The sequence below is a fragment of the Gasterosteus aculeatus genome, chromosome 11, assembly GCF_964276395.1.
Source record: "Gasterosteus aculeatus chromosome 11, fGasAcu3.hap1.1, whole genome shotgun sequence".
In the NCBI taxonomy this organism is placed as follows: Eukaryota; Metazoa; Chordata; class Actinopteri; order Perciformes; family Gasterosteidae; genus Gasterosteus; species Gasterosteus aculeatus.
Genome location: NC_135699.1, coordinates 17,534,896 through 17,548,774, shown reverse-complemented (window position 1 = coordinate 17,548,774; position 13,879 = coordinate 17,534,896).

Genomic DNA, 13,879 nt, shown 5'->3' with positions numbered 1-13,879 from the left:
AATTACCTTCTAGCTTTTGGCTCGTTTTAAACCTCGGAGCTGCCGAGAGTGATTTACGGTGACTTCCACTGAGCGCCGATCAATCATTGTTCTTCCTTCGACAAACTGCTGCCGTCGTCCAAAAGTGTTTTATGTTATACGTGATCTGTGTGGGTTCTTATAATTGCTGCACCTCCAGGTATTTAGAGCAACAATCCACTTCAATGCGGAATACTCGTCAGTCAAAGGCTCTTTTTAACAACATTCTCCTAACAGGAAACAGAATCATTGCTTGTATCTAAAAAAAACATGTCTTCATGTCATCTTAATGAAACAAGAATTTTAAACTTCAGCAGACATTTTAACCTGAAACCAAACACAACACATAAAAACTACCCATGTATTACTCCTTTATTACCTTACCTAATAAAGGTAATAAAGTCATTCTGGTGTCCAAAGCTCAAACTCCTCTCAGTCCTCCTCACGCAGACATCCTGCAAGTCAAAGTGACACAGGTTTTAATTCAAAAGAGCGACGGGGGTCGGCTGGGGGGGGGGCGGCGGGGGTGTGATGCTCTGCAGAGATGACGTGAATCTAAACTCGACCTACTTTCCACCAATGGCTGTTTGCAGACTGCAACTCTACCCACATGGAAACGGAGGCTTTCTGGAGTCTCTGCTGAGTCACAGTCAAAAGTAAATAAATAACGAAAAGGCCTCGCTCCGCTGTATCATCAGCGCCGCCCGAAAAACACACAGACAACGGGAACGAGGAGCTGAACAAAACACAAAGCTTTTTTAAAAGGCTTCGATTGTAGAGGCGAGAAGCTGCGAGCCTCGTCCCCGTGAAGATGCCACGGCGAATCGAATTAAGAATCCTCTCTCTTTTCCCCACATGAAAGCAAGTCTGGTTTCTCCTTCTTCTGCATCACGAGATGTTTAAGTTCAAAAACCCTGCAGGATGAAAGTGTCCTTTAAAATGTGACACCTGTCCTGAAGTAGTTGGTTTTGACGTTCCCATGATGGAAACAAAAGGATATGAAAGCCGTTGGCTTGATAAGCCGAAGCTTCATTTATAGGGTGCATCTCATGTAAGTAGGACCCATAGGTGTACACACAACCTTTCCATCTTACGTTTGTCCCTTCTGGGCTACTGTAGAAACATGGCGGACTCCATGAAGAAGGACACAAAAACACAAACAATAGTTGTTTTCTAAAAAGGAAATAAAAGTCCTTTACTGCGGATGGATCCCCATGACTGCGCTGTACCTTTAAGACCAACGCTAACGCAGCTGCTGGGGAACCATCCAGATGTTGCGAACACCTGAGGCAAAAAAAAGCCGAACTAACGACGAAGATCTTTATCTTTTGTTTGCTCTACAAAAAAAGTCACCGAAATGACAGATAAGGGCCAGAGGTTAAAGGTCGCGGTAACAGCTGAAGTTTTTTTTTAGAGCGGCGTTGGTCATGTGTTTGTTTCTGAATTGTGAGAGTCGGCAGAACAAGACGCGTGTTGTGTGGAAGCGCCCCCCCCCCCCCCCCCCCCCTAGTCACCCCCCATCAGTCAAGGGCACGAAAAAAGAAGACTTCCGAAGCCTCTCAGCTCTGTGAAAATGGTAGTTATAAAAAAACGACTGAGTCTCAAGATAAAAACCGACGCACGGAGCAGCGCCCTCCGAGTGAGCCCGTCATTTGACCCTTTTTATCCTCTTCACTTGATACCAATCATGTGAATGGAGGCATTCAGCTGAGTGAAATGCCCCCACCAACACTTATATTTATCCAAAGCCACGGGGCGGCAGAGGCCTGCTTTCATAACGACTACTATTAATGAAAATTACAGAAAAAAAGGGATTGATTGTTGGGCGGAAAAGGGAGGGGTGGCCTTTATGTGTCCTGCTGGGATTTATTAGAAGAAAGTGAGACGGAGCTGGAAGCCAACGATGGCCTTTAATATTTTCCTCGACAGGAACCGAAGCAAAGTGGATTTATTCAATCCCATCGGTGACCAAATCAATGGTGTCATCAATAGTGCCTCCTCAACACAAATGTAACCGATAAATACAAAGCGGTACATTGAATTCATTGTTATTTGTCTAGATAGAATACGAATAACAATCTTCAAAATTAACCCGAATTCAAGTGTGAATTACAAATTTGAATTCCAATTGATAATGTTTATATTCAAATTGAAAATTCCGTTCCAGTTGTTTGAGACCGTAGCGATACACACAGCGTACAGAGGACAAGCATTTGATACACTGCAGATTTTGCAGGTTTTGCCGCTTACAAAGCGTGTAGGAGTGTGTAATTTGTATCATAGGTACTAAAACAAAAATCCAGAAAATCACATTGTATGATTTAAAAAAAAATCATTTTGCAGTTTATTGCATGACATAAGTATTCGATCACCAACCAGTAAGAATGTTACCTGTATAAAAGACGAATCGATATTAAGAAAAAGACCCGACCAGCCTCTCGTCCCTCACAATAGCAAAGTCATCCGGCGGCCGTCCACACTCCGGCGGCGGGCCGGATTTGGCCATACAGTATCTGAGCTGGATGACCCACAGGAGGTATGCGAGAAGGTCATGTGGTCTGATGGAAATAGAGCTTTTTGGTCTAAACCATTTTTGAAGGAAGAAGAAGGATGAGTTTCAAACCCAAGAACAGCATCCCGGCCGTGAAGCCTGGAGGTGGAAACCTCTTTCTTTGGGGATGCTCCTCTGCAAAGGGGAGGATGGATGGGGGGCATGTATCGCCAGATCTTGGCCAACAACCTCCTTCCCGCAGTGAGAGCATTGAAGATGGGTCGTGGCTGGGTCACACAGCTGGGGCCACTAAGGAGTGTCTCCATAAGAAGCATCTCAAGGTCCTGGAGTGGCCTCGCCCGTCTCCAGACCTGAACCCCATAGAAAAGCTTTAGAGAAGCGACAGCCCCGAAACCCGGAGGATCTGGAGAAGGTCTGCATGGAGGAGTGGCCCAAAATCCCTGCTGCAGTGTGTGCAAACGTGGTCAAGAACTACAGGAATCTGTAATTGCCAACAAAGGTTTCTGTACCAAATAATATGTTCAGCTTTTCTGATGTATAAAATACTCATGTGGTCATGAAATAAACCTGCAAAATATATCTTTTTTTAAATTATACAATGTGATTTTCTGGATTTTTGTTTTAGATTCAGTCACTCAAAGTTGAAGATACAAATTGGACTCCTACATCAGTTTTAAGGGGAAAACCTGCAAAATTGGTAATAATCGGTAAATCAAATACTTGTTCTACCCGCTGTATTGAGTATTTGTACCCATGTATTTAATATCGGTAAGTATCAGGGCACCTTCGCCCAAACCAGAAGAGAACCATGATGACCTCCATCTCTTTTTGTCTTCACTGAAGTTTCTCCACCCGGTTGCTCTTCAACAGCAGTGGAAATCGGCTAAGCGAATAAGTGGGAGGGATGAAAACAAGCAGAGCAGAGACGCGACCTGGTGACACGAAGCAACGTCTGTTCTCTACGCGACAACAGAAGATGGACGGGATGCAAATAAGCCTGATGAAATGAAGAAGGATTAATCCAGCAGCTTTAAGCTGCGGCTGAACCTGAATGTGCAGCAAGACTGTTACGTAACACGGAGCCCGAGTCCTTGTGATTGCTCCTCCGTAATCCCCCCCGGAACAGTCCAGAGGCCTTTCTCCGGCTGCCATTAGCGGTTGTTTGCAGGAATTCTCTGGATAATATCCTGGTGACCTTTGCTGCGAGACACGCACACGGTGCTTTTCAAAATAAAACTCACAATAAACAATGAACTCAGCTTCCTTTTCTGCAGTAAAGGATCCGCACGGGAACCAGTGAGACGCTGAACGTGAGCTTCTCGCCAAGACGCACATCTCCGGAACGTTGCAGCGACATGTTGACAAACCCGCCGGCATCCTAACGGGGCCGTGAGGAACACAGTGAGAGGGTTAGGGTCCGGCTCAGGTCCGCTTTGTGTGCCGAGTAATGAGATGCAATACTTGAGTTTCAGGTGAGCAGATAAATATTAATAAACATAATTACACCAAAAGAGGAGAAATGGAAACACTCCTCCTACCTGCTCATCCTCTCCTCTCAGCAGGGGAGAGATGTTGAGGTGTAGGGTTACTCATCTCCACATCCCACACGTCGCATTAGAAACACTCCAGCCCCCCCGCACACACTCGAGTGCCCACACACACACGCACGCACGCACACACACACACACACACACACACACACGCAGAGGGCTGACGGGTAAAATACTCCAATATCTATAAATAGTTATGTACATATATATGTATTTAAAGCCTGGGGGGGGGGGGTAATGGGTTGATGCTACGCTAGGGTTAGCACTGTCTAACATACAGACGGATAAATTAGACTTTTCTAATTTTCTAAACTTTTGAAGCTTTTCTCCCTCAAAATTTTTTTTATTTCCGAAGATTATTAAATAAGTAAAGGAGCTCTGAATGGACGAAACGGTTTGAGCAGAACCTGCGTTTGTTGGTTCCTGTCGCCCCCCCCAGAATGACGCTGTTTATGGAAGAAAGACAGAAAGGACGAGTCGGCCGACGGGAAAATCCGCTGAGCGTCTCTGCGTCTCCATCAGCTTCTGCTGTGACGCTTGATAGTGATAAAATGTCGGTGCTGTTGGATTCAACTGGTTCCGACGGTCCTCTCTGGTCCTATCCGGGCCTGTGGACTCACAGCACGTCCTAGAAGATAAGAGGAGGTCCTGCATGTTGCACCTGCATGCAGACCCTCTTCATCTGTACAGACACATGAAAGGTTCCGACAACGAGACGTAGACGTCGGTGACGGGTCGGCCTCTTTATGCTCCGGTTTGGAGTCTTTGTCGTTGTTGATCTCAGTGATCATCATTTCCTCTCCTTGGATGGATCCTGTTTTCCGCCTCTTCCCCTTCACTTTTGACTTCACGTGGCACAAACAAGCTGGGGGGGGGGGGGGGGTCGAGGGGGGGGTCATCCTCTCCTCTTATGCGAGGGTTTGCTTTCACACTGGGTGTAAAGTGCATTCGTCTCTCCCCACTATTCACGCCCGTGGAGATGAGCATTGGTGTGCCTGAGCACGCCTGCAGAGAGACGAAGATACACAAATAAAAACCTCACGCGGCGCCCTGCTGGGCTCCGCCCTGAGTGGAGTCACATGCTGTCAGCGTGGACGTGCAGACACGTTTCCTTGCACATGTCCTCTCTCTGTTTCCTTCGTCTGATGGGTAAATGTCGACATCTTTGTCAAATCAGTCACGTGACCCCCCTCCGACGTTTCTGTTGCCCAAACTCATCTTCCCGTGAGATTCACTGTCGAACCCGACGCTACAGAAGCCTCCCCTGGGCGTTAGCACGTTGGCACGCGGCCTGTTCACAGACTCTCGGAGGAGGAGGAGGAGGACGCTGCGTGCGTGCGTTGATCCTGTTGGCAGCGGCCCACGGGACGTCCTGCTCGGGCTCAAGCGGAGGTGAAAGGGTTTGTCTGCTGCAGGAGCCGGTTTAAGGGCAGATACCGGGCAGGGAACCAAGTCTCTCACAGGATCCCCGTCGCCCAGAGAGTTTTCACGCTTGTCTACTTCAACCGCGTTTGTTTGAAGCGACTCCTCTGCTCCCATAGACGTCTATGAGGAAATGACTCTACTTCTCTGTAGTGACCAGCAGGGGGCGACTCCTCTGCTCCCATAGACGTCTATGAGGAAATGACTCTACTTCTCTGTAGTGACCAGCAGGGGGCGACTCCTCTGCCCCCATAGACGTCTATGAGGAAATGACTCTACTTCTCTGTAGTAACCAGCAGGGGGCGACTCCTCTGCTCCCATAGACGTCTATGAGGAAATGACTCTACTTCTCTGTAGTGACCAGCAGGGGGCGACTCCTCTGCTCCCAAAAAAACCATCACACGTGTGATTATTCACATGTGTGTGTGCGGGGGGGGGGGGCTGGAGCATGTCCTTGCCCTTTTCCTTCACATTCAGGCCCAAATCTCCTCCTCTGCTACATAAAGGGTTGGTCCTCGTTACCCACATGTCAGAATCAGTTGGTATTTGAATAAAAGAAGACCAGGAGCGATGTGAGCGCTGAGGAAGAAGCGTTTTCTTTCTGTTCCTAGGCAACGTGGTCTCGCAGCGCCCGGGAGGCTCAGGGGACAGTTCGCTCTGGCGTACGACCCCGTTTCCTTCGCCTCTGAGCCAATCGCCTGCTAATCAGACGCTGGCTCGCTGCCGCGCTTTCTCCTCCGCTTCGCAAGCGACAGGAGAGGGGGAGAAGTGAACACTACACTGATGCTTCTATTTGTGTCGTCCTGTCGGACCGGCGCTGTGTGGGCCGACGCTCCTCTGCCGGAGGAGCATCGTCCTGAGGAAGGAAACACCGGCGCGCCACCAGCTGTTCCCTCTCACACCAAACATTCAGGGGAGTCTTGCTGCCGCCACTGCGGCTCGTGTCATCGCACAACGTTTTCACACCCCGGGAGCGCCGACAAACGAGGCGAGAGAGGAGAAGTCGCTCGTTGGTGAACAGCGCCGTGGCGGTTAGCGAGAGCCGCGCGTGTCGGCTGAGGGGAAGAAAGAACGCGCGGGAACACGTCGGGTAGACGATCAGGGAACAGCATGTTCCCCCCGAGTTACCGTCCTCGCTGCTGCGTTCCTCCACCGGAGACCGATCCAGCTTCCATAAAAACGACCTCTCATCTCCGTCACAAACGCTCCCTCGCTCTCAGAAAAAACGCTCCTTCTGGTTTTGTCCTTCAGTAGAAGCTCAAACCGGCTTCGGCACACTCGAGGTAATTTGCATTTGACAAAAAGACGGCATCGGAGACACGTGATGACGGACGCCGAGTCTGATGTTATCGGAACTCGTGTTCGGAGGCCGGGCGCGGTGGGCACGCCGGTCTCTTCTAGTTGACCCTGATGCATGCTGGTCTTTGTAGGTAATCCTGAATGAGGAAGTCTGAAGGCCAGCAGAGCCCCCGCAGAAACATGGGGGGGGGCATTTCACCCCAAACAACCATCAGTTCCCAAAGCCAAGCGGAAACACATGATGTCAAACGTCCCGTGACGCCAAAAAGCCACAAACACGACGGTTAGAGATAAAAAGGGAAGCGTTACTTTGTTGGGAGCAGAACATTTGGATCCTTTTGTTACTTTTTAAACCTTCGTTTGAAGCTCGTTTGAAACAAACCGCCTCCTCCTATTTTTCCTCAGTTCGATGTTCGGTGTTGGGAGGTTTTTTTTTTTTCCTGCAAGGAGCGTTGGAACCAAAATTATTCCTTTACATGAATCGAATGAACCATTGTTCAGTTGAACTCATCCAGCCGTGTTTGCAGAATGAACGTTTTGGTTCAAACATTAGCGCTTCCTGGCTAATGCTAACAAAGCTTAAGCTGGGTTTTTAAGCTACGGTTACAGTAGCTTTCCCCATTGGCTCGTAGCCACGCTGTAAAGATTCTTCACCTGTTGTGCAGGTTCGGCACGTTCACACATTTTCCTTCTCAGCTTCCCGTAAGAGACTCGTGCGACTCCCCACATCTCTCGTGTTTTTTTTTTAAAGCACCTTGTCTGGAAACAAAAGGGCTGACAGCGGCGACGGGTTTTATTGACACGCACGTTCTCATCCCCACCTGCATACCGGTCGGGTGAGGCGGTTGTTTCTCACGGAGAAAAACACCGTGCCGAAACTGTGAGAGGCGGCAGGAGAAGAACACGAGCTTCTACCTTCGTTTAACACTAAAAGATGAGAAGACGAACAACCAGACGTCTGTAATCTTCTTGTGTTAACGAGACAGGAAAAGCTTTTCAGAACCGCAGCGGGAGACCCAGATGTGCCACGGTCTCCCTACTGGACCCCCCCCCACCACCTCCCGTCTGTGACTGACGCTTCCTCACGTTGGTCCATTTAGTTACTGTCTCATCATCGACCCTCCATTGGCATCGACTCCCTCCAGAGTGAGACCGCGTGCAGACAACCGGCAGGATGCGTCACACGGCCGTTTGACGGCTGTTCTGCCACCGCGTGTCGTACCGAAAGATCTTACATGAACACGCGACTCTTATTTCAACAGGTGGTTCTCCACAACCATTCTGTAGCGCGCGCCAGTTGATTCCCGCTGTACTTTCAGAAAGTCCAATAGAATAAAAAAAAAAAAATGTCACAAAGTGCATCGATCAGAGATCACGCAGCTCTGCATTCACAGTGCTGGGAAGGGCCAGAGGAGGGAAGGCGTTCACTGCGATTGCTCACACACACAAAGTGGGCACGCACGCACGCGGACCGACTGCCGCCAGATATGATCAGAGAGCTGCAGGCTTTGGCGAGACTCGCTGCACCCTCGTGTGTCCGGGTCATCGGGTCCACATGCAATTAATGCTCTTACGCGTCGCTTCGTGCCGCTGTGACCTCCCGCCGCTTCCGTTCGTCCCCCCCCCCACCTGCTCACCGAGGGCCCCCAACATTTCACAGGCCGCTGTGGGGGGCGAACGGGTCGCTCTCTGAGGTCACGTTAAAGCGTTGGGAAGGAAAAGAGCTAAAGGATGTTTCATTTAGCTTCGACATTATCTTAATGGAACAGTGCGTTGTTGTTGCCGGGTGGATTTTCTCCCTCTCTCTCCCTCTCTCCCTCTCTCTCTCTCTCTCTCTCTCTCTCTCTCCTGCACACCACCGACTGGCTGCATGTCACCCAGATCACAGTCAAGAACCCTCCCTCACAATCATTCCAGTTGCTGAATAATACAAAGCAAACAGTGACCTACTTTCGGGAGCAGGGAACAAGCGAGAGGGAAGAGCCGGAGTGGAGTCCGGCGGGAGGCGGACCGGGCGGAGGAGCCGAGGCGGAGCAGGAGGCGGAGCAGCAGGGGGGCGGGGGGCCTTCGTTTGAAAGCCTCTTTTCTGCACACTTTGTGAGCCTCCTGCATTCCTGCATTCTGCCCTTTGCTCCCTCTGCAGCTGCAGAGCGACGTGGAGCCGCGGCACAAATGTGACAGACAGAAAAACAAAACATGAACCAGGTAATTCAGCGAGAAAAGTCTTTTTTTTTCTTGTTATATTGACCCACGTAGTAATAGAGAAGTGAAATACAGGTGCATGAGGGCTGGCGTGTAGCGTCCTGAGAGTCCTTCATTCCCCCACATGGTGACCCATTCTGACATGGGGGAGCAGATGAGAAAATACGGATGATAAATGAATGAAGCGGAAGCAGAGATCCGTACGTTCTTGTGAGAACATGCGTGTCCGGTTGAGCGGCTCTGAGACGTGTTGAAAATAGAGTCAAGCTCCCTTCAGCGGTTTTTACATTTAAAAAGTTGCCCTTGAATTCTTTACGTTCCGACTCGGTCGTATTACTCTTTGTACCAAGACACCGATGTAAATTGTGTGTAAATCCATAATTACGTTTCTCTGACATCTGTAAAGGTGCAGCTTTGATCATTGAATCCATTGAATCAGGAATAAACTGAACAAAAGACCTGACGGATTGAGTTGATTGATCACTGGAACACATCTTGAAGTGAGTGAATGAGGGATTACGGGGACCATTTGACCTCTGACCTCTGACTCCGCTGATCCCAGTGCAGCTGTCCAGGTGGTGCCGGCGTTAAGCTTAATCAGCTGCTCACAAGCATATAAACCTTTTAAGTTTAAATTAAAAAGAAAGAGCCTTCACCTGAACCCCCCTTGACTTTAGACACACGACCTCATAGCCTTTAATAGCTTTTAGTATTTTACATTTGCAAAGAATTGTAAAGATTGTTTTTGCTTTAGAGGTTTTTTTCTTTTTGATCGATGTCTAGAAAGCCACATTACATCTGAAAGGGAAGTGGGATGTTTCTAACATATATTTCATACATTATAGGTTCATTTTGTTGTGGTTTATAACGTTTTCTGTGGACATTTCGACGAGTGTACTTGGTGCACTAAAATCCACCTTTAAATATTACTGGTTACAGTTTGGTGCTTCACTTTTGAGTTTTCATCCATAAAGACCTTCGGGAAATGAAAACATGAACAATAAACATCTCATCTGTGAAGCTGATGAGACAATCGAGGTCGATCAACGTCACTCTGTGGTTACAACACACTCCGAAGTGTTTTGTTAATCAGAGCGGATCCGAGGGGTCTTATCGCCGTGGTAACGAGCGGTCACCGTGCACCACGTCACCTGACGGGGCGGGTGCGTCCTTTGTCCTTCACCTTTGTTCCTTCAAGTCAAGCGGCGAAAAGGAAGCGTCACAGAAGACATTCTGACAGAGAACAACAAGCTCAAAGCAAGATGACCATTTCCTGTTGTTTTATCCCTCTTCTGGGTCAAAAAGTAGATTTCATGGTCAGTTTAAGTGTGTTTTCTTCTGAAACCGTTAAAAAACACCGGTTAACGTTATAATTTAATTACAGTACAAAACTAACACATTACATATCCTTTTTTCTTCGGGTCAGTGACAGCGTAGGCTCCATGGTAACGTGGCTCTGACACCTGCGGGGGCGGGACTTAGCCAAGGGTCAATTAGATAGCGGGAGAAGGGTTGATACTTCCCTACATGACACACCCCCTTAGGTAACATCCAGATTAAAGGTGCTTAATATCAACTAAAATCTTGCTCTCTGTAGGTAAAGTTTAACTAAAACAGACCTCATCATTTTTATATTAACTAAAGATTCATTTGTGAAAGAAACAGCTTGTTATTTGTAGCTTAAAATGTTATGTTCCTGTAAATAACAGTGAACAACAATAAAACAAGGCTCAATGTGCAGGACATTGTAACCCACTTTCCCCCTCTCCCTCCCTCCCTCTCTCTCTCTCTCTCCCTCCCTCTCTCTCTCCCTCCCTCTTTCTCTCTCTCTCTCTCTTTCTTTCTCTCTCTCTCTCTCTCTGCCCAGAGAGTCGGTTGTCCTGGAGACATGATGCACCTACTTCACTGGAGGCCTTACATCATTGTTGTGCTGCAAATGTTACAAAACGGAAAAAGGCGGCTGGGTGTCGCATCCCGGAGTCCTGCAGCATCCTGGAGTCCTCAGCATCCTGGAGTCCTCAGCATCCTGTAGTCCTCAGCATCATGGAGTCCTCAGCATCCTGTAGTCCTCAGCATCCTGTAGTCCTCAGCATCCTATAGTCCTCAGCATCCTGTAGTCCTGCAGCATCCTGGAGTTCTGTAGCATCCTGTAGTCCTCAGCATCCTGTAGTCCTCAGCATCATGGAGTCCTCAGCATCCTGCAGCATCCTGTAGTCCTCAGCATCCTGGAGTCATCAGCATCCTGTAGTCCTCAGCATCCTGGAGTCCTCAGCATCCTGTAGTCCTCAGCATCCTGTAGTCCTCAGCATCCTGGAGTCCTCAGCATCCTGTAGTCCTGCAGCATCCTGGAGTTCTGCAGCATCCTGGAGTCCTCAGCATCCTGTAGTCCTGCAGCATCCTGGAGTTCTGCAGCATCCTGGAGTTCTCAGCATCCTGTAGTTCTGTAGCATCCTGGAGTTCTGCAGCATCCTGGAGTCCTCAGCATCCTGGAGTTCTCAGCATCCTGGAGTCCTCAGCATCCTATAGTCCTCAGCATCCTGGAGTTCTCAGCATCCTGGAGTCCTCAGCATCCTATAGTCCTCAGCATCCTGGAGTCCTCAGCATCCTATAGTCCTCAGCATCCTGGAGTCCTCAGCATCCTATAGTCCTCAGCATCCTGTAGCCCTCAGCATCCTGTAGTCCTGCAGCATCCTGGAGTCCTCAGCATCCTGGAGTCCTCAGCATCCTATAGTCCTCAGCATCCTATAGTCCTCAGCATCCTGTAGTCCTGCAGCATCCTGGAGTCCTCAGCATCCTGGAGTCCTCAGCATCCTATAGTCCTCAGCATCCTATAGTCCTCAGCATCCTGTAGTCCTGCAGCATCCTGGAGTCCTCAGCATCCTGGAGTCCTCAGCATCCTATAGTCCTCAGCATCCTGTAGTCCTGCAGCATCCTGGAGTCCTCAGCATCCTGTAGTCCTCAGCATCCTGTAGTCCTCAGCATCCTGGAGTCCTCAGCATCCTATAGTCCTCAGCATCCTGTAGTCCTGCAGCATCCTATAGTCCTCAGCATCCTGGAGTCCTGCAGCATCCTGGAGTCCTCAGCATCCTGGAGTCCTCAGCATCCTGGAGTCCTCAGCATCCTGGAGTTCTGCAGCATCCTGGAGTCCTCAGCATCCTGGAGTCCTCAGCATCCTGGAGTCCTCAGCATCCTGTATTCCTCAGCATCCTTTAGTCCTCAGCATCCTGGAGTCCTCAGCATCCTGGAGTCCTCAGCATCCTGGAGTCCTCAGCATCCTGGAGTCCTCAGCATCCTGTAGTCCTGCAGCATCCTGGAGTCCTCAGCATCCTGGAGTCCTCAGCATCCTGGAGTTCTGCAGCATCCTGTAGTTCTGCAGCATCCTGGAGTTCTGCAGCATCCTGGAGTTAGGGGGTCCTGCATGTCGGACTTCTCGTGAAGCATTCCGCTCTGTGGAAGAAGGGTTAGGGTTAGATAGAAAACAATTAATTAAAAAACATGAAGATCCATCATCTGAGGACCATGAATATGAAGATTACTTATTGTGATATTTACAGTACCAGCAAAGATTTTGACACATTTTCTCATTCAATTCCATCAGAATGTGTATCCAACCCTTTGACTGGTTCTGTGTGTAAGTGTAGGTAAAAGGAAAAGTTTGGATTAGAGAAGCAATCCATTATCTACTATTATCGAATTTTAATAAAACTAAAACTTGCCAAAGAATTTGGATGCTAGATATTTGATTATATATGTATAACATAGCAAACCTTTCTGTGTGACACAAGAAGAAATGACTCAACGTTTGAATTCCAAATAAAAAAGCTGAAGTGCAGCATAACGGGCCTCACATTACACAGCGTCACTCCCTCATGCTGGTGCTTGATGTTACAGAGGCACCGTGTTCTGGTTTCATGGTTTCCTGTAAACCGGCCAAACATATTATTTTGTTCTTTCACCTTCCACCGTCCAGCCCTAACCATTAAAATGAGCCAGCAAGAAACTATAACCCTGAGCCAACCCTAAACATATTTTAGCTTTTTTTCAAAACCGTTTTTGACCTAATATTTTTCAACTTTTTTTCATGAATATTTTTTACTTTTTTGACTTGTTTTTCAACACGTTTTTTGACCAATAATATTTTTTTTAACTTTTTTTCTAAAGTGTTTTTGACCAAACAAACTTTATTTTTTTCAAAACATTTTTTTCCATGATGTATTACTTCATAACATATTTAGATAGAAAATAATTTTATTTTTTCCTGGTATTTTTTTCATGAGATTACCTAACGCTTTTGGAGTTTGGGATCTGTTTTACTTTGTTTTAAATTATTTTTTCAATTCAAATATTTAGAATTTTTTTGGTCCTAACATATTATGACTTTTTTTAAACCAGATATATTTAGAATCTTTTTCTATGACTTTTTTTTTGACCGAACATATTCAGTCAACTTTCATTAAAAAAAAAGACTTAACATAATTAGACTTAGATTAGACTCTTTTCCACCTAGCATATTTTTGCATATACTTTTTTTCAAATTATTTTTTACATAATATTTTTACACATTGTTTCATGACATTTGACATTCACCTAAAATATTTTGACTTTTTTTCAAAACATTGTTCGACCTTGCATTTGTAAAAACAAATTTCAAGATGTTTTTTGACCTAATTATTGACATAAAAGGAGTTATTCACTCCCTCGATGCTGGAAAGGTTTCTTCTCATTCTTGAGAATTGTATCACTATCATTGATTTCTGAATCATCAAAAATTTGTGTGTCAAGGCAAGATTCACAATATCGTGAGGTCACGCTTTTAAAGTGAGACCCGCACACTCCCCGATGTCCCTCCAAGAGAGGACACATCGTGTTTTCAGGC